General features: G+C 39.9%; 1 protein-coding gene and 1 long non-coding RNA gene across 3 annotated transcripts in view; one reads left to right on the top strand and one right to left on the bottom strand.

The window, feature by feature from the left end:
* The window catches only part of LOC134213192 (uncharacterized), a 221,975-nt gene that overhangs the window by 131,583 nt on the left and 62,693 nt on the right, over positions 1 to 27,699 (top strand). The window lies entirely within an intron of this gene.
* LOC134217361 (uncharacterized) lies at positions 8,194 to 8,604 on the bottom strand. The gene is made up of 3 exons (XR_009981011.1): positions 8,530 to 8,604; positions 8,399 to 8,465; positions 8,194 to 8,336 (listed from the first exon to the last, which is right to left on the bottom strand). It is a non-coding gene; the product is annotated as an uncharacterized LOC134217361 (long non-coding RNA).

Raw genomic sequence — 27,699 nt, 5'->3', positions numbered from 1 at the left:
TGTCAGTGAAGAAGTGTTTGATTGTAGCTTGTAAATTTTATTTTTAGTGACTTGTTAGGGAAGTTGATGCTGAAAAGCTTCTCTCTAACAAATATGTATGAAAAAATTAAATTTGACTAAACTTTTTTCGGAAGATTCAGAAGGGTCTGGTATCATGATTCAAAATCTATTTTTGTCTACATTCCGGTGGTTAGGGTGGTTAATTGCGCCTAGCTACGCCAATGCTGGAAATTGACTTCTTCAATGTTGGAATGAGGACGCTGTTACTGCTTCAGATCCTAAGACTTGGGCTTAGCAGTAGCATAGCATAAGGACTGTTCAATTTATTGAGAGGACACTTTCACATGGCGATATAAAGATGACAGTTTGTAAAAAAAATTAAATCGACATGTCCACAAAATCATCAACAAGATCGGAAAGAAACACACTGTTAATGATTTGTCGATCTCCAGAAACAGTAGAGCCTGTGGCAGCCCGAAAACGGATCCGGAATAAACGGTTGGAGCTGATGAAAATCCTGTGAATTGAGATAGTTATTAATATCGCAAATTTTTGATTTAGAACTGTTTCGGATTTCATCTCCAGAAGCACAAATAATATTTTCAACGAGAAAAAACAGATTTCTAAAATGATTGATGGTTTAAAAAGCATCGACTATACAAAGTGTCTTTATAAACTGAACAGTTCTTATGTCAGATGGTAATTCTATCCTCAGAATGAATTCAGCGATCCAAAATTACTTTTTCGTGAAAACCTCGAGCAACATATTAGGTTTTATCCGGCATTTGTATGGGAGACCGCCACTGTGCGTTGCCTAGAGGGTAGATCCTGGACCCTTTGCACATAGGATGGTAGGCGTTCATATTCCCGAGAAGAAGCAGGGGGAGAAACGTTTTCGATTAGGTTGCTTACCTTTCTTCTGACGGCGGGAAAGGCGCAATAATGGCAATTGGCATACTTCCGTGCAGCCGGACACCGACAACCGGACAAGATCTTCCTTGATGTCAAGGACATCGAAAGGGATATTATGCAGTACCTTGAAGGGTACGGAGTGCCTGAAGTTGCTTCCAACCTTGCTGGTCCAATGGTATTTACCTGTATTTACCTCTGAGCATCCCATCCAGGAGAGTGATGGACATCCGGTTGAGGGGCGATGGTCCAGGGTAAGCTGTGGTGCACCATCCAGGCTAGTAAATATTCGGCAGCACTGGATGAAGGTGATGTTTTTTATTTCATTTTTTTATGTTCTTCCTTCCTTGAAATCGATGTCACATGATATCAAATATTTTTTCAACTAATCGGATATTTTGTGGAGTGAAGTTTTTTTTATCTTTAGTGCTGTCTTTGGTGGCATTCGGAAGTGCAAAAAAAATTGTTCCGGATTCTCAAGCTTTTTCCTGAATATAGTGATCAGATGCTACGTGCGGGTCGTGTGAACCAAACGGTTATGGCCATGAAAAAAATCACCTATGCAGAAAAGTTTGAGGAGGAAAGTGAGGACGATGGCCAGGTGAATCGGAATGCAGAGCGGTAAGAATCCACTGGAGGAAACGATGGGTAGCAGCATTTTGCCAGAAGCCAGATTTATTGATCCAATTGATGAAGCGAGACAACCTTTTTGAAGCTGATCTTCACGCTGAAAGGACCAGGGCACTAATTCATACCAGAAACCGGAAAAGAGAAAGAAATTAGGAATGGATATGGTACTTGTAAGTCCAATCCATATTTGGTAAGTAAATTCACATTTATTACCTTTATTTTATCGATTTAACATTTTTTATTCATCACGTTTTTCTCATGTATATTTTAAATATTGGCTACTTTCGATTCTCCGTGAATCGGTGATTTGTTATTTTATACCGATCACACAATAAAGCAAATCTTACAGCAGTATGTTGAGTGATATAAAAATTGGCCTTACAGCCAAGTGGAACCGCATGGTGGGCAATTCTCAGGCTAAGATTGTTTTATACATATTGTTTTATATAGTTTTATTGATTTTTTTCCATTTTAATATTTATTTCTTATTATCCCTCCCCCTTGACCTTTCGGAGACCAATAGGACATAATTTAAATTAAATATTTGTAACGGCCTTACATAAACACATACATCACACAAGGGGCTAAGTACATGTATGGGTTATCTGGTAGCACATTTTACTCCACTATTATTATGAACAGATTTTTTTCCACCTGCAGTGTGTTATCAAGCTTTCAGGAAAAATAAATAGAGGACATTAATATCTTCTTACTATAATTGAACTTTCCTGTGTGTGTCTTTAGTTTATCGAAAAAGGCAATACTGTGTTTCGCTTTAAATATGTAAAATCAAGAAATTAATCATTTTTGACTTTATTAAAGTGATTTTTTAAATGTATTCTTAAGTTCATCACTTATCAAGAAAATTCTTTCCGCGCATCATTCCTGCTGTTGCGTGACAGAAAAGTAATGTTTGTAATATTTTTATTGAAGACTTATGAAGTTTGGTACTAAGTTTAGACGAAGTTCCAAATATGAGGTTCGATAATGATTGGATATGGAGAGATCCAATTTACGCTTCAAAAAAATAAAACGCTTAAAATAACTGTTTTATATTTATGAATATTAAATTCATTTTAAACAATGTTGTTGAAACATTGTGCATTGTATCTAAAACATGATTTGTCTTCTGTCCATTATATTAAATTTAATCATACTTGATACTACTTCTAATTGCTTATTTATTTGGAATTTGGATTTTGTGTGAGAGAACCAATAAATATGTTTTGCCTGCCAAGAATGTTTAGTCTGAAAACATCCTGAGTCATACCGAGAATCAAATTCTGTGATCCAAGCCCAGAATTTATTTAATACATTATTATAACTACACATTCCATATACACTAGACCAATAAGTCCCTCAAATTTCTTCTTTCAGCTCAATATTTCGACTATTTGATATTGTTCCTCGCATTAATCCATCGATATACAGAACATTATAATAATTATATCCATTATACTTATTATATTTGTTATTTTCAATGTATTCACCGTTTTCATTATATCTATAATCTCTATAATAATAATGTCATAATATTGTTTGTTTTTGAATTATTTTGTCATTAAAGATGAAAAGAAGAAACATAAGAAGTCATTATTTTTATAATATTCATTATATTAATGCTATATACTTTATATTTGAATGCTATATACTTTATATTTGAAATGTTCATATGCAACGACCTGTGTCCTATGATTGATGTGAAAACCAATTGCATTGCACTAACGTTATTTGAATATCCGATAAGTTGGAGTCCAGTTGTTATTATAATTTTATACATTGTATTGCTTACACCAATTTATTTCTGATAATCACTCAATAACTTGATTGCATTCAATAATTATCACTTGGTAAACAGTAGCGAGGGCTGAAATTGACTCTTCACCTCCCCAGAATCCGCTAATCTCCAGCTTGTTTAGAAACATGTCCACTTTATCGTCGATAGGGCAATACTCCACAAACTCGTCTGCAGCATAGAAAGCTAGCTGATCGTAGTAATACGGTAGATTATTCCGAATCTCCGCAACAGCAGCTAAACGTGCCTGCTGACTGTACGACTTGAATAGATGATGCTTGGGGGATATTCCATAAACCTGATGAACGATTGAGCCGAAAAGGCAATCCCCATCTCCAGGAATCTTCATTAACCAGAAACGATTTCCACTTCCATCCACAATCTGCTCCATCTTAAAAGCAATGTATAGTCTTGGAGAACTTGAAAATTTACCTTTGAATAGTAAGCCGAATAAATTCTATGACGCCAAGAATGACTACCAAAATTGAACTAAAAAATCCAGCCCGTAGCATGCCAGAGATTTTTTTTTCCTATGTACTGATGAATATATAATGGCTTGTATACTAGAAATCGAGGACTGATGTATGAGTGAGTTACTGATAGAAATGCAATGACGCAAATTTACGGTTTTATAGTAGCACCAAAATAGGAGTCCTCGAAAAGCAAGCAGACATTTTTTGTTATCATTGTTATTATTTATCAAAAAAGGCATTAATGTTAGGATTTCTTATTCAATGATAGGCGTGTGTGCTATGTACATACAGTATCCCCCCGTTTGTCCGGACCTCGCTAATCCGACGACTCGTTAGTCCGGATCTCGCTGATTCGGAATTTTCCGGATTAAAAAGTATCAACACTTGTTTGAACACATTATACTGTCAGTTTTTAGATTTTTGCTGTGATTTTGTTTTGGTTTTTTTGTATGGATTTGACAGTCGGATTAACGAGAGGAACCTCGATAGTCCGGCCATACATTTATCGGACCAGCGGGGGTATATTGTATTAGATAGTGTTTATATAGGTGTGGAGTTGCATAGATCGTATCACATACCAAAGTGAATCCAGACCTATGTAACTGTTTCCGTACCCATCCCTACTCACAAAAATCCTTCCTGTGACAATCGTGGAGATGCAGAGGTATACACGGTCTCTAGAAACAACGATTGTCACACACTAATATTCCTTCCCATCCCCGATAGACCGTGAGGACGTGGCCGGCGCCGTTATTGATCATTTAATTTCTAGAGCCCTCGAATTGTGCACATTGAGGTTGGAAAGCAAATCCCATGCCCCACCCACTGGTTCCTTGTGCAATTTCGATTGCTCTGATCAATCACGGAGTAGCAACTACGAAGTGTACGGTCATCATGCTCATGCTCATGCTCATGCTCATGCTCTTCCTTCCTTGAAATCGATGTCACATTCCCGAAGAGGGACAGAAGTAAACAACAGAACTCACATCACCCAGTGCGCCACGAATATGAAATTCACCACAGTCAAATGTACACATTCACCCATCAAATGACTAAAAATCATCACGCGTTTATATGGGCCACTCACAATCATGCAGTAACGTACGAACTGAGCAGCCTGTCAGAGCGACTTGTGTTGGGTTGAATGGTGAATTGAATGGTTGGTGTTGGAATGATTTTTTGGCTGCCCCACAGTCGCATTCACAACGGCGGCGATGGATAATCAATAATTGGATATCTTAAGAAGTTCGGTAACAGGGGAGAACGATCCAAAGTGCACCCCTTAAGATTTTTTGATGTTTTCACCAATATACATAAACAAGAATACCGAACCATTTTAACATGTTAATGCAAAATTTTCAAAACCAGCTACATTTCTCAATGATCTTATATTTAAAACAATAGGGTTTTCATGACTTTCTAACACATTCAAAAAAGATTAAAAAACGTCCGAATTGTGAAAATGACTCAATTGCATGTAAAATAATAGTGAACGCATAGTTGCTTGTTTTTTCTTAATGGATTGAACTACAATCTTACGGGTCAGGTGGGAGAATCGCAAATCGTAAAATTTGAGTGAATATAAAGGGATCTTGCTCATTTTTTTCATATTTGTTTATAAATGTCCTACAACAGATTACATGAGTGAGGCCATTTTGCTCCGGGGAGCGCTATGCACTTTTCTCCCTTGGTTGGCTTGTCGTATTTGATTTTCTCGGAGCACCAGTCAAAACTGCAAAGCATTTATGTACATCCATTCACACCATCACAGGCATGATTTCAATTCATGGACTAAACCCAACGGTAAATAGAATCTGGCCTAAAGATGCTCGTTGTTGAAGTGGAATTTTATTTTTGCAGCAAAACTTTATTGTACGATAAAGGTTTGATTTCGTTAGCAGCTCAATACCCTAATACATTGGGTTTGCTTTTCATGCGGGTTCTTACGCGTTTTTTTTCTCACGTAGCACGCCTCATTCGCATATATTTCGTTTCCAGTATTCATAGTTTTCCTGGCTTGAACACCCGTAGCTTAGGCTGATCACAGACATTGACGGAATCTCGGCATTGTTATGCATATTTCAATTATAAACCTGTTTACTGCATTTTCCTTCAGAACATTCCACCGCAGAACACAAAGCAAACATTCCTCGTTTGTGCCAGCATTCGCTCGCACACCGCTGTTTACCAAACCCCGGCATGAACCTGACCTGTTTTGCCGTCAAGCAAAAACTGGTTAAGTCATCCCCAGAATTTCCATTTCAACAAAAGAATTTCCTCCGCTTTCCGTTGAAACACATGTTCGCAACTCTTTACCGTTGAGCTGCCGTTTCGCAATCAATTATGCGCGCACTCACTCGTTCTCGAACGCACACAGCATCCTTTTGGTCTGCTTGGAACAATCCGCAAATGACGTAGCTTTTCCGAAAAATGATGCCATTTTCTCGGTTCGATTCATCACTAAGTTAAAAATGTACCCGCTTCTCCCAAAATACAACACCATTTATGGATGCCTCCTTGCCGGAAATGTCTTCTTCATCTCATTGCGGTGCGGTATCGCATGGAAGCCCCCAAGTCTAATTAAAATGTTCTGCGCTCCTCTTCGGCAGGAGTAAACTTTTTGATACTCACCTCCGAGAGTGTGATCGAGAGAACGTATGGTCTGCCTTCTAACCGGATTGCCGTCAGGCTGCCGGCGCGGCATACGGAGTTGTTTGAATTAAATTCCGCCCATAGTATAGCAACACACGCACGGTTCACTCGGAAAACCGATAAGACGAACCTTTCAACGGTTCCCAGAACCGACAGCCTGGAAAGAAGTAAATGAGTTTGGCAAATTCTATCCAGGCACGGAAAAGTAACGGTTGTCGGTGATGTGTCACTTGAATTAATATCATCTCGTTGTCACCGAGTCACGACGTGACAGCACTGGAATTTGTTTTGCATTTTAAAACAGAGATTAAAACGAAACGTGGCCGTGGAGATGGGAGGAAGCATGTTGAAGATGTGATTACCCTTGGCTGCTCGAATGGCAAACAAATCCGGCGTGTAATTTGGGCTCCGTAAATCCACAAGGTGAATCCGCATCTTTCAACAGGTATTTTTGTGGTTGTGCATAGAATCTAAAATTTTGCTTCAATGACTTCTTTCTTCGATCTAGTTCTAAGAAATTGATTACTCGCTTCCAGTTGTACACGAGCTTTTGAAATAAGAGTGAATTTTGTCAACAAGGTTTATAATTGGAACATTTTCTTCGCGATACGAGCGAGATGCGTAACGTTACCACTATCAGCTATCAGCCTACAATTTGGGGCAACCGTTATAAGCATTATTCTTCAAGTGTATTTACTTCTATTAACTGTCTCACATCAACGCACAAAATTATCTAGCTTTGACTGATACGAATCAATGCCATTTGATTCAAAGAAATTATGGAGAATTACGTCTTGTCGAATGATATTTGGTCAAAAGTACTTCACGTCGAAGGAACATTCAACCAAACCTAAATTTGATCATAATTTAATTTGCTTTTAAGTAATAACGTCGACATTTAACGGAAGTCAATTTTATACAAAGCTATTTTTAGATAAAGGACTTCTGCAGACTTGTCATTTTACTCTTGATAATGTAATAGAATGAAATGAATTATCTCATGATTAAAGCATACATCACAGAACGTTGTGGTAGTGAAAGTGGTAAAGAGAGTGAAATGTCAAACATGAAGCGGAATGAAGTTCGGCAAACCCCACCCGTATATAAAGAATGGCCTAACAATCAAATCAAATCAGAAGGGCCGTGTACAAGACATTACCGCAAGGTAGACATTAGACAACGTAAGACCATCGTTGCAAAGGAATTTCCTGCGATAATGTTTTGTACTTTGAAGAAATACTAGGATCAGTTTTCTTTTGTATAGAATGATGGTCTTGAAAACAACCGATTTATTTTCAATAATGCGCATTTCTATTCACTAGAACTAGAGCCTCCTTTGCAATGCAACGGAATGGCAGGATTTGACACTTAGACCATACTTTTTCTTTCAAATTTTGCCGTTTCCGACAAAACCAAATATGAACCCTCTAGAGAAAATTCCACTGAACCCAACGTCTTCCACTCGATGACTCGAGGATGAAATGCCATAGACGCTATATTCATCCATGTGAATAAATGTTTGCAGCTTCTCCCTCTTGCACGCGCTTGTGATTGTGTTACCGACGGCAGCTTTCTGTGTCGACAAGCTATCATGATTTGCTCTTGAAATAAAATTTGTCTCGGCACAACCTTCACATCTGTAAAATGGTGGAACAAAAGGAACCAATTTATTTTCAATAATCAATCCCAATAAGCAACAAAACTAAAATTAAAATCTTGAGAACTTCTACTGATGCCATCTATGCGACACGCGCTTGTGATTCTGCTATCGATGCGCGTCGGCCACTTTATTTCGTTGCCAAACGTCACCGCTACAGACGCTGTTGGGCGGTAGAAAAAAACGTCTTACAGCAGCTTATGGTATGCGCAGCTCAAAGCTAAAATGGACATTTTTATTAGATTCGAGTTAAGAACAAGGAAAGGTATTCTTCTATCGTACAATTAGTTTCGCCTACCGGTTCAGAGCCCTACTCAAAGACGCCAGAGATCACTTCTGTCGCTTTTATCTGCATGTTGGAACAAAATGGATTAATGGAACTAATCTTCGAGAGACAAACTAAGAAACTGTACCCAGCCGCACTATAATATCAGCCACAAATTTCGCCGACCAAGAATCGGGTACGGGTAGAACGTCCTTTCACCTGTCGTTCAGTAAAACAATTACAATAGTTTACTAATTCAATTTAGCAACAATTAGCTATCAAATTCTTACCGGTGTAGAAAAATATTAAATTTGTAATTCACTTTTAACAAATAGAAAGAGACTCATTGTCTGGGTAATCTGTATACAATAGAACCTGTTCGCGTAACTAAAGCATAGGTAATATATATCGTTCTCTTCTCAGCGTTTCTACGTTTCAGCGAGTGGGATATAGTGAGTACGTTCATCCCATTTGGATTCTGCAAATCGTCATCGTCAGCGCTGCCAGAACATCCCCCGCCCCGTTGATCGAGGGGAGGGTCCACCGTAGATTCACCAAGCTCCATCACTGCCAACTTTACGTCAGGGCGCCGAAGTACACCAGATGCCGTCCTTACAACGGCCTGTCGAACTATACCAAGCTTTCCGTCAATAACCTCGTCAACGACGCCTTTCGTCCAAGATCTTCGCTTGCCTTCAGCCACATACACAAGGTCGCCGATCTTCAGTGACCTTGCTTCGCTCAACCATTTGGTTCTTTTGTTGACTGTTGGGAAATACTCCTTAGACCACCGCTTCCAGGCTTCGTCTGCCAAATGCTGGGATTGTAGAAAACTGCTGCGAAGAATTTTCCCTAGATCTTCGGGTTGTTCAAGAGGTTCGTGGGCACCAGATGTACAGCAGAAAATAAAATGATTTGGATTGGAGTCAGTGCCTCGGGCAGACCTACTTCCTGCGGCATATAAGGCAGGGGCCGCGAGTTAACTAATCCTTCTACTTCAACTAATGTAGTCCACAAAATCTCGTCTGTCAATTTTCGCCCATTGAGCAACGCAGCCATGGCCTCCTTGACGCTCCTCACCATTCGTTCCCATACCCCTCCCATATGAGGAGCGGATGGGGTATTGAACGAGCATTTCGTTCGTGCTTCGGTGTAGGTGCCGGCGCATTCCACATTGATCTGTTTTTGCAGTTCGCGGCTAGCTCCCACAAAATTAGTGAAATTATCAGAAAAGATTTGAACCGGAGATCCTCGCCTGCGCGTAAATCTGCGGATCGCCTTGATGCACGACTCAAATCATAAGCGACCTCTAAATGGATAGCTCGTATAACCAGGCACGTGAATACAGCGACGTATCTCTTTTCTTAGCGTCTACCGACGGTAACTTCTAGCGGGCCCATATAGTCAATACCGACGTAACTAAAGGGTCGAGCTTTCGACGTCAAGCGTTGCTCGGGTAACGGTGCCATTGGTGGAGGGATCGGCTTACACTTAGTCACCTTGCAGAAACAACAGTTTCGAAAAATATTATCCATGATCGACCGTAAATGTGAGATTTTAAGCCGTTGACGAACCTCATTTACAATAGTTTCTTTGTTTGCATGACCATATTGACGATGGTAGTGATTCAAAAGCATTCGAGTTATTTGACCACTCTTGGGGAGAATTATTGGAAACCTTGCGTCGAAATTAGCGTAGGCAGCGTTGGCGGTTCTGCCTTCCATCCTAACAATTCCATACTCATCGGCAAACGGTGACAACTTGTATAATGGACTGTTCTTCTCGATATATATCCATTCAGCTATTGGACGGTCTCGACTATTCAACAGGACTCGAACCTCGTCGGGGTAGTATTCATTTTGCTCCATTCTCCAAAGAAACTGCTCTGCTCGTTGGAATTCCTCCTGTTTCAGTGGCGTCTTACGAGATGCAACATTCCATTTAAGCGACTTCTGAAGGTTTCTAGTTGCCTGGAGTGCCTCTATTGGCCGTCCCGAGATTCGCAAGCGGCAACTGCTGATGAAGCGGCATAAGCATGCTACTGTTCGTAGCAGTATACTCCATTTTGAAAACCTAGAGACGTCTATCGCGCTAACGGGTATAGAAATATGAGCGAACAAATACCTGGGACGTAATTCCTCGTCAGTATTCGTTTTCACCTGCTGCTTTGGCCATTGATCCGCCGAAAGGTATAAAAACTCGGGACCTTGAAACCATCTTCCGTTGGAATCCGGTTCTGTATCGCGCACCCACTTCGTCAGACAGTCAGCTACGTTGTGCTTTGACGGTACCCACCGCCAGCATTCAGCGATAAAATTTCTCCAACACGATGGGCGACAAACTGCTAGTATCGCCTGTGATTCAAGCGAATCCACGAAAGCACTGCACTATGGTCCAGGATACAGATTTACGCGGAAAGATGAATTTTACGCCAAAACTATATTTTTTAGAAAAAGCTGTTGTTCTACAAAATTGTTCGAAATAGTAAGGCCATCATTATGGTTTTACCAAAAAATAGGGTGGCCCATCATATAAAAAAAATTAGAAAATATTTTTTTTATTTCTCGGAACATTGACATGTTATGTTCTACAAAGTTGTAGCGTAGCTTATTCCAATCAATTTGGCTAAAAAAAAATTTCTGTAACTCTTAAGTTGGCTGATTTAGAGGAATTTTACCTAATTGGATTAGGGTGTACCTCAAAAAAACAGTATTTTTGATCTACTTTTTTTGTTTTAGATTTCTCGAAAAGTCGTCTTCAGGTGACTTTTAGAGCTCAAAAAATGCAACTTTTGATGGGTAAATATGCACAATATCTTTTCCGATCAAAAGTTATAATCATTTTTCTGTCAAAATTACATTTTTCATAAGTTGATATCTCCGGTTAGGGCAGACCAAAAAATATGTTTACACGGCATCTAAAGAGAAATTAATATTCTTCATTATGTCAAAAAATTGGGGATATGTTTTTTTTTATCTCAAGTTTCACCAATTTTACTAAAATCATGTTTTTTCAAATAAATTGATATAACTCGACAACGGAAGAAGATACAGACAATATTCTTATAGCAAAACACGCGTTTTGAAAAGCCCCAAAAGTCTTCAGAAGGTGACATCCGTGAAAAATAAAAAATAAAATGAGCAGATCATAAATCTTGTTTTTTGAGGGACACCCTAATCCTGATAAGTAAAATTGCTCTAACAAGTGAGCTTAAGAGCTACATAAAAAGTTTATATAGCAAAGTTGATTAGAAAAAGCTGCGCTACAACTTTGTAGAACATTTTACGTCAATATTCCGCAAAATAAAAAAATGAAAATTTTACATTTTTATAAAACGGCCCACCCTATTTTTCGGTAACTCTACACACTTAAAATAAATCGCAGATTTCTGTGAAATTTCACCGAAATCTCAACAGCGGAACTGTTCGGTGAATAATTTGACGGATTTTCGGTGGTTTTGACAGTTGAACAAAGGAAAAATCGCCGAAAATTTTGTGAAATAATTACCGAACAGTTCTGCTGTTGAGATTTCGGTAAATTGAAGCAAAATTCACCGAAATCTGTGAAATGATTTATGTGTGTATAATAAGGGCCCAAGTATCCAGAACAACTTTGTAAAACAAATTTTGTTTCTTAAAAGTATGCTTCAGACCGAAAATGCATCTTTTCTCGTAAATCTTGCAATACGATGATAATGATAAAACTTATAAAAAGTGTTAGAGCTGTAGATTTTTTATTTTTCATTTCTCACGAATGTCATCTTCTGAAGGCTTCTGGCTTCTGGCTTCTGGCTTTTCAAAACGCGTGTTTTGCTATAAGAACATCGTCTGTATCTTTTTCCGTTGTCGAGTTATATTAATTTATTTGAAAAAACATGAATTTAGTAAAATTGGTAAAACTTGAGATAAAAAAATAACATATCCCCAATTTTTTGACATAATAAAGAATATTAATTTAACTTCCAAATGCCGTGTAAACATATTTTTCTGGTCTGCCCTAACTGGAGATATCAACTTACAAAAAAATGTAATTTTGACAGAAAAACGATTATAACTTTTGATCAGAAAAAGATATTGTGCATCAAAAGTTGCATTTTTTTGACCTGAAGACGAGAAATCTAAAACAAAAAGAAATAGATCAAAAATACTGTTTTTTTGAGGTACACCCTAATCCAATTAGGCAAAATTGCTAGGGGTGCTTGGTGGCCTTGTGTCACTGCTTCTGCCTCATAAGCAGGAGATTAAGGGTTTGATCCCTGGCCCTTTCCAATTTCCTATTAGATAATTTCATTAATCATATAACTCAATCTCTTTGCAAATCAAATTCTCATTGCTAGCAAGTATGATTCTAAATATAGAATTGTTATAAAAAGCTGCCTGTTACTTAGTAGCAGTAAATAAAATGTAAAAATAGATTGGTATTCATTTGTACCCGCATACGAATGCTATATACGGTCGCTATGCTCGTGCAGGCCTCATACAAGTAAGAATGTGTGAGGTTGATGTGCGGGTAGCGATGGTATGGTAGACGTGTGCGTGGTATTAGAATCCAATAGCATTCAAAATTCTAATTGTAAAAAATGAATCCCATTAGAATTCACTTTAATACTTTCTCATTACTCTAGTACTTCTAATTCTCATTCATATATTCCTATCCCATAGATCGCATCACTTACCAAAGTGAATCCAGATAATATATCCCTTCATACTAACACAATATCCTATCCTAAGACTATCGTGGAGATGCAGAGGTATACTCGGTCTCTAGTAGCAACGAGAGTTGAACTAATAATCCTTCCTTCCCTTGATGATCGTAAGGACGTGGCCAGCGCTGTAATTGACTTAGTAAAATGCAATGAATTTCCGAAATTTGCACATTGAGAATGATAGCTAAACCCAAGCTCCATTCAATTGGTTCCCTGTGCAATTTCGCAAGTTCTAGTCAATCACGGAGTAGCAACTACGAATTGTACGGTTGTCCTGCTCATGCTCATGCTCATAACAAAGAATATTAATTTATCTTTCAAATGCCGTGTAAACATAATTTTTTGGTCTGCCCTAACCGGAGATATCAAATTATGAAAAAAATGTAATTTTGACAGAAAAACGATTATAACTTTTGATCGGAAAAAGATATTGTGCATATTTACCCATCAAAAGTTGCATTGTTTTTAGCTCTAAAAGTTATCTGAAGACGACTTTTTCGAGGAATCTAAAACAAAAAAATAAGATCAAAAATACTGTTTTTTTGAGGTACACCCTAATCCAATTAGGTAAAATTTCTCTAAATCAGCCAACTTAAGAGCTACAGAAAAAGTTTTTTTTAGCAAAATTGATTGGAATAAGCTGCGCTACAACTTTGTAGAACATAACATGTCAATATTCCAAGAAATAAAAAAAATATTTTCCAATTTTTTTATATGATGGGCCACCCTATTTTTTGGTAAAACCATAATGATGGCCTTATTATTTCGAACAATTTTGTAGAACAACAGTTTTTTTCTAAAAAATATAGTTTTGGCGTAAAATTCATCTTTCCGCGTGAATCTGTATCCTGGACCATAGTGCACTGTCAATGAATCGGTCCATAGGAACACTCCGCGGGGTTGCAGAGAGTGATAACTCAAAACAGTACACTGCAGTGTTGAGTATTTTGGCGCCTAGCACGGTGGCTTCTAGTTCTAAACGCGGTATTGATAGGTGTTTTAGTGGGGCAACCTTACTTTTTGCCATTATCAGCGTGCATTGTACTTGTGCAGAACTATTCGTGGTCCTAAAATACACGGCACATCCATAGCTGGTCTCGCTTGCGTCGGTAAACACGTGGCACTGCAACGTATGGTATGGAGGTACCGCCTCGCCGAAGTAATAACGTGGAATACTAAGTTCACCTTTATCTGGTAACAATTCAACCCAGCGCTTCCATTTCTCAAACTCCTCGTCTCTCATTTCTTCGTCCCACTGGACTCCACTTCTCCATAGATCCTGTATCAGGACACGCCCATGAATGAGATACGGAGCTAATAACCCGAGAGGGTCGAATAGACTTATTACGACTTTCAATGCAACACGCTTCGTCGGTCGTCGTTCTCCGGAAATGAAGGGCTGTATCTGTTCTCCTAGTTCCGTAGAAAATGTGAAAGTATCCGATTCTGGGTGCCATAACAGGCCTAACACTCTTTCCCATTTGTTGTCTATCGTAGTTTGTAGCGGCCGTGGTTCCTTTTCAGCAGTTTCTCCAAGTTTCTGTAACAGGATGCTGCTGTTGCTCACCCAGTTTCTCATCTCAAATCCTCCGCGAGCGTGGATGGTTCGCACTTGCATTGCCAGCTCTGCTGCTTCTTCCGGAAAATCTGCGCTATCGTAGTAGTCTTCCATATACGTCTTGTTCTTGATTGCCATTGCTGCTAACGGGGATTCGTTCGCCCATTTGTCTGCATTCACTCGTAGTACATGCTGTGCGACGCAGGGTGAGCATGTTGCGCCAAACATTGCAACGTCCGCAATAAAAACCTCTGGAGGGTGTCGAGAGTCGAAACGAAATAAGAAGCACTGAAAATATTTGTCCGAGTGTCTCATTCGAAGCTGCAAGAACATTTCTCGGATATCGCCTCCAAATCCCACGCGTTTCTCACGAAATTTGCAAATTACGGACGGAAGCGAAAACAATAGGTCGGGACCTTTCAATAGCTGAGAGTTGCGCCTTTCCGTCCCATACTAGCCTCTTTTTTTGCTTTTTCGGATGCGTAACCAAGCCGAGGGGTAAATACCAAACTTGTCTCCCGTTGATTTCAGCCAGTTCCTCTTCGGTTGCTCTGTGGATATAGCCTTTGTTGATATAATCGATAATCTGCTGGTTCACACTGTTTCGTAGGTTAACATCCTTCGCTAGTTGAGTCTCGAAATTTTTCATCCGCTTTATTGCCTTAGGAAGGCTATTTGGAAGTTCGACATAGTCGGATTTCCAGAGGAGCGCGGTTTCATATCTCCCTTCCCGGAACGTTGTAGAACTTTCCAATATTTCCCGCGCTCGTTTGTCTTCGGCGGATTCTAGCGACGGTGTTTGGGTAATCAACATTTCTTCCAATGTAAATTGTTGCCGAATCAAGTCGTTCAGCTCTCTGTCAGCATCGCAATTGCATTCATGCACGTTCAGGAAGCCTTTTCTCGCTTGATCGATTCCGTTTGGACCATAAACTGACCAGCCAAGCAGCGATTTTACAGCGATAGGTTCTCCTGGTCCACCGACACAACTATTCAGCGGTGCAAAAAGGCTCAAACTTTCCAGTCCGCGAAGAATTCTCGGTGTGGCTTCGGAGTACGATGGCACCGGTAGGTTTCTGAGATAAGGGAAGCGCTCCGATAATTTTCCGATAGCTAGGCTGCTTTGCATCGGAAGATTGAGTTTCTCGACTGTGTGTTCGTTTCTCAACAGATATCGACCTGACAGACCTTTCCCCGATATTTCAAAATTCACTCTCTCGGATTTCTCTTCATTCCTCATAACGCTTGATGTCCAACGTAGCTCCAGTGGTTCGGGAACACCCTTTGCCCCGAGCTGGCAGGCCAAACTCGCCTCTATAAGCGTTAACGACGAGCCCTCGTCAAGGAAGGCGAACGTTTCGCATCTGCTGTTATTGTTGAAAAGAGTTACCGGTATAATCCTGAACAAGATAGACTTTCTCGCTTCCTCCCTTCCTCCCATCCTCCCATCCCTAGGTTGGGAATGCTGCGATCTAATCCTTTCGTTTGGTGGCCACGCGAGATGTTCCGTCCTGGTTCCGCTTCCTCCTCTACTCAGCTCATGTTGGTCCTCAACCCACTCTTTAATATTTTTCTACACCGGTGAAAGGACGTTCTACCCGTACCCGATTCTTGGTCGGCGAAATTTGTGGCTGATATTATAGTGCGGTTGGATAAAAGCGACAGAAGTGATCTCTGGCGTCTTTGAGTAGGGCTTTGAACCGGTAGGCGAAACTAATTCTTTGAGGATGTTGGGCAGTAGAAAAAAACGTCTTACAGCAGCTTATGGTATGCTTATGGTATGGTATAGATAGTCAAATGAAGAGTCGACTATAGGGAAGCTATTTCCTATTATGGATCCCCAGGGAGTCTACTGACTGTTAATGTTAATTTCAACAAATAAAGTCGTGTATTTGAGTGTTTTATGTATGTATCGTGGAAAGAAGATGTTAGATATCTAAAGCCTGTCCACGTTAAATTTCGGACACCCATCATCCATTGCGATTTTTCAAAAAATTTACAAACCACTGAGGAGATCAATTTACGTGACAGTTGAATCTCTCCGCTTTATGTTATTCCTTAAGCGGGTTTTCATTCTTGTCGAAAGAGATAAAATGGCCAAAAATCAATTGGACATTGGCGCAGTGTCCGAAATTTAACGTGGACAGGCTTTAGCAGAATTAATATGTTGAAAATTTATACTCCTTATGACAGGAAGAGCAACATTCCGATACTAGAGGGTCCACTATTAGGCATTTCACCCTAGTTTAGCGCGTGAATATTGGAGTGAATCGCTTTCATATTCAATTTTTGGTGTACAACAAGCAACAGCTCTGTTACAGCATGCCCAAACAAAAATGTTTTTCATATGTTATACAGTGGGAAGCATTATGATTTTGCCGCAAAAAATACAAGGTGAGAGCAAGTACGGCCATTTTTGGATAATATCATGATTATCATTAAGGTCACTCCTGACGGAGTCCAAGTTTAAAAGTGCTCGCGTTTTCGGGGGCACACCACTCGATACAGAAGCAACGCACAACTGTCATTTTTATTATTTCACGCATGCTGCGACGCAGCAAAGCTAAATCAACAAAAATGACAGTTGTGCGCCGCCTCTGAATCGAGTGGTGTGCCCCCGAAAACACGAGCACTTTGGAACTTGGATTCCGTCAGGAGTGACCTTAAGAGAAAGAAGCCTGTGTATGAAATTTGAATCACCCGGAGTAGACGAAAAACATGCCATATATGCTGCCGAATATTTCGTTCGGTGACGAAACTAGCCACGACCAAGATAACTTCAATCAGAGGTTCCAATCTGTCAAATTCATGATTCAGCCATCTTGGATTTTTGTTTGGAACAGCCAGCGAGTTTGCTTACGTTTTGCACTGAAAATGAATTCTTCACCCCTGCGCTCATCTCTTCCGTCTACTGACCAAGTGATTGAACCTTGATGTAAGAACCTTGTTCACGACTAATCTGCTAAACTCTTCGCAAAATTCTTCAAGACTGTTTACAACACTGACTCTTCACGCTCCACATTATCCTACGATATTAACCTTGGGCATCATTCACTATTATATAGTTATTTTATATATTATTATATATTTATTTTTTATTCAAAAACCAGTCTGAAACGCCAAATAAATCACCGAAAAGTACATGGAAAATAGTCGACATCATTAGAACCTAATGACATAGTCCTTGCAGAAATCCTATTTATACTTGGGAATTTAATGTGCTTCTTATTCAAACCGAAATTATAGATGAAAGGGTTGCTCTAGAGAGAGATTATAAAGCGCTCCATGTATAGCCTTCCACTGAAATCATCTTCCACTTCTTCATCTGTCAATAACTATCATGAACTGCCCAAATGAATGAACATCCCTACAAAAGCTCGAAAATTCGAGATAATTTTCCCAACGTTTCCTTGTTCACACATTCTCTCGGCAGCCATTTCCTCGAACTCGTTTCTGCAATTTCGACGCTCTCGAACGCCCACAGGCTTCGACGAACACTAAACATTGTGCCGCAAAACTTCGGGATGTGTCGATAAATATTGCGAGAATCTGACAACAATGATCGGATTTAATTTTTCTCGTTCGATAGCAGCCGGCCAGGCAGGCACCGAACCACACACGTGGAAACAAGCCACAAGGCCCAGGCACATTGCTTTTGTGGCACGAGATGGATGGCAGGCGTCCCATCCAGCTTCTGTGCGGATCGTTGATAATTTTACACGGTCCTGGGGGAGAGTGGATTATAACGCGTTGTTTGGGGAAACATGAAAATTGAATATGTGTATTCGACCATTTTTTTATTATTTTGTTTCAATGTGTTTACCATCTTTTGGGATCACAGCAATGCTTCAACAGAATTTTTAGTTGGTGAAAATAATTTCGTTCATAGCAAACATTCCAAAACGAATCATCGCATTCCAAGGCAGCATAATGAACCATATTTCCCTGCCACATGCGCGGTGAATGGAGAGTGTGATTTATTTGAACTTGGAAAATATGTAAGGAATGTGTTCGGTTTGCACGGAAAATTGGAATCCACTCGAGCGGCGGGAAGCCGAGAATTTCACCGGGAAAATAATGTCTGCGGGTTCGGTTGCGTAGTACGGCCACGTTGTGGTGGGAATTTTGTGTGCTCGACTGAACAAGCCATTTCCTGGGACGTGGGAGGAACTGCTCAGCGGCCATGACGTGGGTTTTTCGTTACGACTGCTGAAGGGCGAGAAGGATTGGAAACTCTCAAGGACAACTGCTTCCATAATGTAGGAGTACCTACTCGTAAATTTCAGGCTGGAAATAATTTACAAAAAACTGCTCTCATTACGCTGGGGAATGGCTGGAAATTCCATAGATAAAGGGACAGAATAACAACGATTTTATTCAGATGGCATTGCATATCTTCACTTTGGGTAATGAAATTCAATTTCTTTGTTGTCTATTTGAATAGAACGAGAATTGCCAACAGTCTTCCAGTTTCGTGTAGGTGGTGTTATCAAATAATATTGATATTGATCAACATTTCATGGAAAGGAACTGCGATTCAAATCAAAAACCAAAATCAAGAACCCTCACAAGTTTTTATCTTACGATGGATTTTTGATATTTTTATATTTTTCGGGTTCGAAATTTGAAACTTGATGCTATTCATAAATATATTTTTAAGGCCGGAACAAATATTATTTTCTTTTTCTGTCTCCACCATTTGTAGTGGCTTTATTTTATTATTTGAGGAGGGGAATTCAAAATTGTATTGATAGCCTCTGGCCTGTTGGAATATGTGTTAGCGTGCGACGCTTAGCAGTAGAACGTTGATGGGTTGAAAGTAGGCGCCGGCTAGTTTGTTTTTGTCTTTGTGAGGGGGTTCCTTTGTTTTCCCGAAAGGTTATGGGCCCAGGAACGGTTCCAAATCTCTATCTTAGTGGGATGGATTAGCCGTCGACGTTACAGCAGTGGGATCATGGATCGGCCGCATAAGTCGCGTGGTGCAGTGGGATCATGATTGGCCACGTAAGTCATGGGTAGCGCCGGGCGGAATTCATCAGGAGGTCGGAATGTTCGGTTGGTTGCTGCCTGGTCAGCAGGAGTCCAGGAGGAGCTATGGTATTGTGCCGACATTTGTATACCAATGGAAAGCTAGACAACAACCTTCAGTGTCAGTGTCAATCAGTGTCTCTGAAATACCCACTGCGTGAAAGTATTCTCCTCCTCTCCTATGTAGTACTTTAATCAGTAGTACCTTGGTGATGGTGTTACCGTTCCGGACTGTTGCTTGAAGCTATGCACGATTGCATTTTTCACATATGGAAAAATGCCGTTTGGCCGAAATGGTCGTTTGGCCAAAAATGCCATTTGGCAGAACAGGTCATATGTCCAAAAATGTCGTTTGGTCCAATAGGTAATTTGCCCAAATAGGTTATTTGGCCAGAAAAGTCGTTTGATTAAACGACATTTTCGGCCGAAAAACCCGTTCAGCCAAACGACATTTTTAGTCATATGACCTGTTCAGCCAAACGAAATTGTCGGCCATTTGACCCGTTACAAATGACATTTACGGTTAAATGGCTCTGTCCTACAACGATTTCGATCAAATAACATTTTCGGCCAAATGCACTTATGAAAAGATTATTTTGGCCAAAAAATTAATTCAGCAATAAGGTTCCACGGTTTTAGAAAAATTATCTTCCTTTTACTTCCACTTCTACTTTTACTTCCACTAGTGGAAGTAAAAGGAAGATATTTTTTCAAAGCCGTGTAACATTTTCTCCTAAGACGCTCGAAAATAATTATTAATAGTAAGGTTCCAATTTTTTAGACCTTTTTGGTCAAATGGCATTTTCGGCCACGTCCGGTTGGACAAAATGACATTTGAAGTGTGCGCCAGCCCGAAAATCGTCGGCGCCGGCGTTTATAAGAGTTTTGGTCAACCGTCGCGCTCTCGGCGTTACGTCGAAAGGCATGCCAGTCGGTGGTGGCGTTAATTAGCGTGTTGATTTTTGTGAACAGGGGAACCTTTTCACATTTCGCCGGAAAAATCTAATGAACTTCCCCAGGGATATTTTCCATTATTTCAACGAGAAATTTTGATATTGCACATAAAACTTTTCGGAGTTTCGAAAAATTGTTTGGCATGGGGAAGGTTCGTTTGGTCAAATGTCAGTCGGTGGAAGGACATTTGGTGAAATTCCACTTGGCCGGAACGGATATTAAATCGAAGATGGTTTTGCCGAAAATGTCATTCGACAAGTTATTAGACGGAAAACATTATTCAATGTACGGGTAATATGGTCGAAAATATCTACCCGTTAGTCTAAATAACATTTTCGGCTAATGGCCCTTTCTGTCAAACGACTATTTCGGCCGTATGCTCATTTCGGCCAAATGATATTTTCAGTCATTCGGCCGAAACGATTAGCATTAGATTTAAAATGGTTTGGCCGAAAATATCATTTGACTAAAAGCGATATGCGGCATTAAGAACATACTACAGGACTGGTCGAAAAAATGCAAACCATTAACAGATTATTTTGCCAAAAAAACAGTGACCGAAATGGTAGTTTGGCCAAAAATGTCGTTTGGCTGAACAGGTCTTTAGGCCGTTTGGTATAAATGGTTGTTTGGCAGAAAAGGTCTCAACAGTAAGACCGTCTTCAGTGCCTCGAGACACTGTAAAGGCAAGTGAAGACATTCCACTAAAGGCTCAAAATAATTTTCTTATGGAAAAGATACGATACGACCGAAAATGCCATTTGCTGAACGGGTTATATGGCCGGCAATTTCGATGCATTCGGCCAGATAGCCCTCATTGCCAAATGATAATTTCGGCCAAACGGTATTTATTGCCAAACCGGAGTTTTGGGAATGGGAAAAATGTGGCGAGGACGAATGATTGACCAGCAATTAATAATCGCGTTTGATGTGTGAGAAGTTCTGGCTGTCATCTGAAAAATAGTTTACCCTATTTGACGAATTTGGTGACACAGCTGGAAAACACACTGGCAGCAGAGGAGCCGGGCATTCCTGTGAAAACCCCCGCAACCTTGATTCTAGAGAATCTTCTGCCGACCAGAATGAAAACGACGGGTGGATTCGGGTGGCTTAAAGAATGAGCGCATTTCTGTGCAGGTCCACCTGACAGATTAAGCTTATCTTGGTAGGCTCTTCTAGCCGGAGTCTCTACCGATAACGACACGATCACCGGACACTTTATTTACAGATTTTCAGCTAGCCCGAACTGTGGAACCGCGTGCTTTCATTGATCACTATGGATTTCTCATCATTCCATCACTTCATCCTTTCGTTGCCTTTGTTGTCTTTTCTTGCTTTTCGTCAAATTTCCGCACTTGTTGCTTATATTTTTGTGACCGAATATCTTATACAAGGGCTCCAAATCGACTCAAAGTAATCTCTTCTTTTGCCTTGACTTTGACACGTTTTGACGTAGGATTATGTCTTTCGGGAAAATTGGGAGTCATTCTGCAGATACAAATTCGAGACCGTCTGGCAAATTGGTTAGGAAATATGTTTCAATAACTCAGCCGTCTTCCAACCGATTTCGAAGATTTTGTTATCAATCGATCGACGAACTCTTTGAGCTTCTGCCCAACTATTGAAAACAACGGGTTAACTAACTAATTCCGTATGTGTATGTTTTTCAGTATATTACTGTCATTCACATTTTAGAACATACTTTCTTTCTTCACCATGATGAAGTACAGTGATTTCACGCACATCTCCTTTTCCACCAGATGGCAGCGTTTGGTTGCTGTTAGTGATTAGAAAGGCGCATAGTGAAAAGAAAATAGGTTCTTTTCATGACCAACACTTCATGAGAAGTAAGGGTTTATTGCAAAATTGGCGTCGGTTGCGGTTCCGGTATATCATCTTCTTCTTCTATGGTTCTTCATACCAACTAGAACTTGACCTGCTTTTCAACTCGCCGTCTCCGGATTGGCAATCCTACGCCTTTCTTCAAAGTGCAAATCATGACCGCTTGGCGATGGCAGAAAGTTGAAGTAGGTTTAGTAGTGAAAATGATCGTCGGAGGGAGTAAATCACATGACCGCTTGGCGACAATTCCACTTGGCCGGAACGGATATTAAATCGAAGATGGTTTTGCCGAAAATAACCATTCGACAAGTTATTAGACGGAAAACGATGACGCAATGTACGGGTAATATGGTCAAGAAATATCTACCGTTAATTCTAAATAACATTTTCGGCTAATGGTCCTTTCTGTCAAACGACTATTTCAGCCAAATTGACTTATTAGGTGAAATTACTTTTTCAGCCAAAGGACCGTTCAGCCGAACGACAATTTAGGCCGTATGCTCATTTCGACCAAATGCTAAGAGCTATTGTATAAGGATTTGATAAGGAAAGGGCTATTTTCGTTCAAATGCCAATTGTTCGAAGACCAATGACATTAAGCCAGAAACCATCCAGCCGAATTCCATTCGGTATTTGATTAGTATTAGATTTAAAATAGTTTGGCCGAAAATATCATTTGACTAAAAGCGATATGCGGCATTAAAAAGATACTACAGGACTGGTCGAAAACATGTAAACCAATAACACATTATTTTGCCGAAAAAAAAAACAATGACCGAAATGGTAGTTTGGCCAAAAATGTCGTTTGGCTGAACAGGTCTTTAGGTCGTTTGGTATAAATGGTTGTTTGGAAAAGGTCTCAACGGTCAGACCGTCTTCAGTGCCTCGAGACACTGTGGAGGCAAATGAAGACATTCTACTAAAGGCTCAAAATAATTTTCTTATGGAAAAGATACGATACGACCGAAAATGCCATTTGCTGAATGGGTTATATGGCCAGCAATGTCGACGCGTTCGGCCAGATATCCCTTTTCGCCAAATGATAATTTCGGCCAAACGGTATTTTCGACAACATAACCAGTTCGACTCGACTTTCGACCAAATGACCCCTTTTGCAACCCTTGGACCAAATGACCTATTCGGCCATTTGACTTTTACGACTAAGTGACCTGTTTGGCCGTATGTCTGTTTCAGCTGAATAAAAATAATCAGTCGGATGTTCGGATCAGTTAAAAAAAATTCATCAAGAAGTTATTTAGATGTCATTGAGAAATCCTAAGGGATTTCCACAGATTTTTTTGGAAATTCCACAGGATTTATTTTTTTGAATTGCCATTGGAAATGATTTAGAATTTCAAGAAGAGTTTATGAACAAGAATTTGAATCAAATTCGCGCGGATATTGTTTTAAATTTCCATTCAAAATTTAACGGAATGTGCACTTAAATTCACCAGAGTTTCCACGTAAAATTCTTCAAAATTTTAACGGAAATTTACAAGGGATTTAAATGGGAAAAATGTGGCGAGGACGAATGATTGACCAGCAATTAATAATCGCGTTTGATGTGTGAGAAAGTTCTGGCTTGTCATCTGAAAAATAGTTTACCCTATTTGACAGATTTGGTGACACAGCTGAGAAACACACTGGCAGCAGAGGAGCCGGGCATTCTTGTGAAAACCCCCGCAACATTGATTCTAGAGAGTCTTCTGCCGACCAGAATGAAAACGGCGGGTGGATTCGGGTGGCTTAAAGAATGAGCGAATTTCTGTGCAGGTCCACCTGACAGATTAAGCTTAGCTTGGTAGGCTCTTCCAGCCGAAGGCTCTACCGATAACGACACGATCACCAGACACTTTATTTACAGATTTTCAGCTAGCTCGAACTGTGGAACCGCGTGCTTTCATTGATCACTATGAATTCGTTTTTTGTTCATCACTTCATCCTTTCGTTGCCTTTGTTGTCTTTTCTTGCTTTTCGTCAAATTTCCGCACTTGTTGCTTATATTTTTGTGACCGAATATCTTATACAAGGGCTCCAAAACGACTCAAAGTAATCTCTTCTTTTGACTTGACTTTGACACGTTTTGACGTAGGATTACGTCTTTCGGGAAAATTGGGAGCCATTCTGCAGATACAAATTCGAGACCGTCTCGCAAATTGGTCAGGAAATATGTTTCAATAACTCAGCCGTCTTCCAACCGATTTTGAAGATTTTGGTATCAATCGATCGACGAACTCTTGGAGCGTTTGTACAACTATTGAAAACAACGGGTTAACTAATGTATGTTTTTCAGTATATTACTGTCATTCACATTTTAAAACACGCTTTCTTTCTTCACCATGATGATTTACAGTGATACGCACATGTCCTTTTCCACCAGACGGCAGCGTTTGGTTGCTATTAGTGATTAGAAAGGCGCACAGTGAAAAGAAATCAGGTTCTTTTTAAGACCAACACTCCATGAAAAGATAAGGTTTATTGCAAAATTGGGGTCGGTTCCGGTTCCGGGGGGTTCATCTTCATCTTCTATGGCTCTACATTCCAACTGGAGCCAGACTTGCTTTTGAACTCGCCATCTCCGGATTGGCAATCCTACGCTTTTCTTCAAAGTGCAAATCATAACCGCTTGGCGATGGCAGAAAGTTGAAGTAGGTTTAGTAGTGAAAATGATCGTCGGAGGGATCAGACCGCATCGTGCTTTCGTGCTGTGCGGTTCTTTCTCTCTTTGCGGAAGGAAGTTTTTAATACTATCCGAAGCTATTTTAATTTCAACGGTGCTTCTTAGCGCTATTTGTACCCACCTGATCCCGTTACGATCTTTGCAAGGACCCGTGCCTTCGTTTTACGTTGGACCCGTTTGCGGAAGTAAAATTCCGTCAAGCGGTGGTAATCCTGGGGACACCGTTCTGGGAAAAAACCTCTTAGAAGGTCACGTCTCCACGCTCAGCCATGAGCATTAATAAAAACAAGAGGAAGGGAGTCTCTGAATTCTCCGCTTCCTTCAAAGAAACAAGGTTTCAAGACCGTCCTGCCAAAGCGCAGGAAAAAATAGAAGGAAGCTGGAGAATTCAGATATTCCTTCTAACTCTAATATCGGAAATAATTCTTCTCCAATCGAACTGAGCAATCAGTTCGATTTGATTAATGATGAAATTGAGCAAATCGAATACCTCTAAGCCCAGGTGATTCGATTCATGCGAAAAAGCAAAGGATTCCGTAATTGTAGGTATCTGTTGCCGAGTTTTCTGGCTTCCGGAATGAGATTTTGAGTAACCTTCAGGGGATCAAGGTTTCATTTCAGATTGCTAGGAAGGGTGACTGCCGCGTTTTGACGATCGCAAACGTCTTCTTCAGTATTTAACTGAGAAGCGCCATAAATTCTTCACATACGACGACAAAACTGAGCGATTGTTCAAAGTCGTCTTGAAAGAGTCTACCCAGTGATGATAAATCACTGGATGAGATTAAAATTGAAATTTCTCAATTGCTTGGATTTTCACCAGTCCAAGTAATTAAGATGAAAAAGAAATCACTCCGGTACTTCCCAGAGGGGCATTTCTCAAGAATTTTATTTAGTTCATTTTAACAAAAGTGAACTAAATAATATGAAAAGTTTGGAAAAGGTCTGTATTATGTCCCATGTCCGTGTTACATGGGAACATTTCCGCAGGCCTGGGGGAAATTTCCAAAACCCCACCCATTGCCGTAAGTGCCAAAAGTGGGGTCATGGAACCAAACATTGTCACATGGATGCTATATGCATGATTTGTGGTGGAACCTCTCACGCCAAGGACGCGTGTCCTGTGAGAAGATTCCAATGAATTTAAATGTGCTAATTGTAGGGGCAATCATAAATCCAATTTCTGGGAATGCCCTTCACGCAAAAAAGTTTTGAATTCCCATGCAAAATTTATGACGGGAAATTCCAATCGGATCACAGATTCGACGGGTAGAAATTTTTCAAACGCTCAAATTCCGAAACCGGTTACCGGTCAGGCAATTCATACCCACCACAATTCACAAACAAATTTTGCCGCTCGTCAACGGGTAGCAAGCACTTCAGTAAATTCCAATTTTCCAATGTACCTACGTATGCAAACATCGCTGCTGGTAGACAAAATTCTCTCTTCTCAAAATGAGGTTTATACCCATGTCCCAACGGAAAATAATGGTCATGTTGCCGATTCAGGTAGCATGACTGCTTGATTTTGATTTTTAACTGAACAATTGCATCACATGATTGATGCAATGTTCAAAGCAAATACCATACCAGAAGCTGTTCAGGTTGGTATAAAGTACACAAAAAATTGTTATCGGACTCCGTTTCAATGGATCCAAATAATTGTGTGAAAGTTCTAAATTGGAATGCCTGCTCTCTAAAGGGTAAGGAAGATGAATTATTCAACTTCCTTTCAGTTCATAATGTGCATATTGCCATTATAACTGAAACGTATTTAAAACCAGGACTCTCCATTAAAAGAGATCCAAACTATTTTATCTACAGAAATGATCGTCTTGACAGCGCCTGTGGTGGGGTCGCCATTGTCATTAATAGACGTATCAAACATAAATTATTTTCTTCGTTTGAAACCAAAGTTTTTGAAACCTTGGGAGTTTCTGTTGAAACAAATTTTGGACAATTTTCCTTCATTGCAGCCTACTTGCCTTTTTCAATGCAATGGGCAGCAAAAGAATTTGTTGAAAGCTGATCTTCAAATTCTGACTCGCAACAAATCAAAATTCTTCGTAATTGGTGACTTCAATGCCACAACACCGTTCATGGAATAATCCCAAAGCAATTCCAATGGTAAAATTTTATTTGAAGATTGTTCTGCGGGATATTATACTATTCAATATCCCAATGGACCAACTTGTTTTTCTTCCAGTCGAAATCCTTCTACAATTGATTTAGTTTTAACGGATTCAAGTCAGCTGTGTGGCCGATTGGTAACTCATGCTGACTTTGACTTCTGGATCACCTTCCTGTGACATTTGAAATCTCACAAGAAACCATTTATAATCCAATCAGCTCTACTTTTAATTATCATAGAGCTGATTGGGATTCTCTCAAAACGTATATCGATAGGAATTTTGACGTTGATATTCCCCCCGATACCAAAACAGATCTTGATAATGCCCTCGCGTCTTTGACAAATTTAATTGACGAAGCCAGAGGCATGGCAATTCTGAAATGTGAAGTTAAATTCAACTCCATTATTATTGACGACGAT

Source organism: Armigeres subalbatus, chromosome 2 (genome assembly GCF_024139115.2).
Source record: "Armigeres subalbatus isolate Guangzhou_Male chromosome 2, GZ_Asu_2, whole genome shotgun sequence".
Lineage (NCBI taxonomy): Eukaryota > Metazoa > Arthropoda > Insecta > Diptera > Culicidae > Armigeres > Armigeres subalbatus.
This window is presented reverse-complemented; position numbering and strand designations above follow the sequence as displayed.